At 58.6% G+C, this 1,651-nt stretch overlaps 1 pseudogene; it reads left to right on the top strand.

Annotated features, from left to right (window-relative positions):
• Nucleotides 1-560: 560 nt before the first annotated feature.
• On the top strand, nt 561-1,366 carry LOC103266606 (annotated as a pseudogene).
• The last annotated feature ends 285 nt before the right edge of the window (nt 1,367-1,651 follow it).

Genomic DNA, 1,651 nt, shown 5'->3' with positions numbered 1-1,651 from the left:
CTCAGACTTCCAACTGCTCAGACTACATCTGCACGTGGTGTCTAACAGGCATCATGTATTTTAGCCTTTCCAGAGCCAATCCGTTTCTTCTTCCAAAACCTACTCCTCCAATAGCGCTCTTCATTCCGGTAATTAAAATTATCATTCGGCTGGATGCGCCCGCGGGTCACACGTCGCCAGGACCCGCTCCCTGAGTGAGGGCCCGCGTGCCGGGCCTGGGGCGGCCTGGGCTGCGGGAGTCCAGGCCCTGGGAACCTCAGATGCTCCGCAGGTCCCTGCGCCCCTGCAGAGGGTCCAGACCTGGTGGGAAGGTGGCGCTGAGGGTTACCTCGACGGCTGCAAGTCACGATGCCCAGCTTCTTAGGTGTGACCTACCCACGTGAATTCACCATCTGAAACCTCAGTTTTGTGATCCGCAAAATGGGCAAAATCAAGGCCACTTCACAGTGTAGTTGAAGATTAAATGAGACGATGCTTGTAAAGTTCTTTGCAGGAGGGAGCCGTGGAGGCAGGACCTGGTGGGCAGAGCACACCCACTGTCACCCGGGCCCGCGGGCAGCATGAAGACCCTGGTGGAGCTGGCCATCAGTGGAATGCAGACCCTCCACCTTCAGCAGCAGCTGCCAGGGTGGCTGCCGGGTCACAGCCAGGGCAACCAGGATGAGACTCTGGTTGGCAGCCCTGCGGGTGCCCGGCCGCCCCACCAGCCTTTGACCTGCCCTGGGTGGAGAAGGCTCATAGAACCAGAGGAGTGTGCATGGGGGCATCATAGGCCTTCTCTGCCAGGGGGAGCTGTGAGATCACCCCCTCAAGGGGCAGCACCCCGACCCTCACACCAAGGAAGAAGAACAAATACAGACTGATCAGCCACACTCCATCTTACTGTGACGAGTCACTGTTTGGCTCCCAACCTGAGGGCGTCAGTTGGGAGGTCCCGTAGATGGCAAAGGGGAACACTGCCAAACTCTGCGCCCTCTTCTGGATGCCACCAGCTACTCCCAGGGTTAGCTACTCACCCCTCGCCCAGGGAGACCTCGCTGTGAATCATTCACACAGCTGGTTCTCCCAAGACAGAACCCAGGCTGGCAGCCAACTCCCAGGGGTTGTCCTTGGATGGGCTAGATTCTCCAAGACTCCTGAGTCAGGGATGTTCCCATTCCCTCACCCAGCTGAATGCCCCCAGCGCTGATCACACAGCTGCCAGTGCCCCCCACACAAATGGATTTCAGGGCCCCAGGCCTTCCTCATCAGGGGTGCCCTTCCGCAGCCCCCGGTGACCTCCAGGGCTCGCTCTGTCAGTGTTTCAGTGCCAGCAACCTCCCAACGATGTGGGACCACCCAGGAACCAAAGCCCCCTTGGAAATGACATTCTTTCATCAGGGTTACCCATGGGGTCCTCTGGAGGGGGACCCAAATCACCTGGTTGACTCCCAGGCATTGTCGAAGTCCCTGGAGGGGCAGACCTAGCACGATGAGCAGTGCCTCTGTTGATCCTGACAATCTCTAGTTGCTTCTTGCCTTTTCCCCTGATGTGGATTTGAGGACTGCCCCTTAAGTTTCCCTCTCAGCCCGGCTCGGTGGCTCAGCCTGTAATCCCGCACCTTTGGGAGGCTGAGGTGAGTGGATTGCCTGAGCCTGCGGGTTCAAGACT

Source organism: Carlito syrichta, unplaced genomic scaffold, assembly GCF_000164805.1.
Source record: "Carlito syrichta isolate Samal-C Ts95f unplaced genomic scaffold, Tarsius_syrichta-2.0.1 Scaffold307240, whole genome shotgun sequence".
In the NCBI taxonomy this organism is placed as follows: Eukaryota; Metazoa; Chordata; class Mammalia; order Primates; family Tarsiidae; genus Carlito; species Carlito syrichta.
Note: the sequence above shows the minus strand (reverse complement) of the source record. Positions and strands in the feature narration are given on the sequence as shown.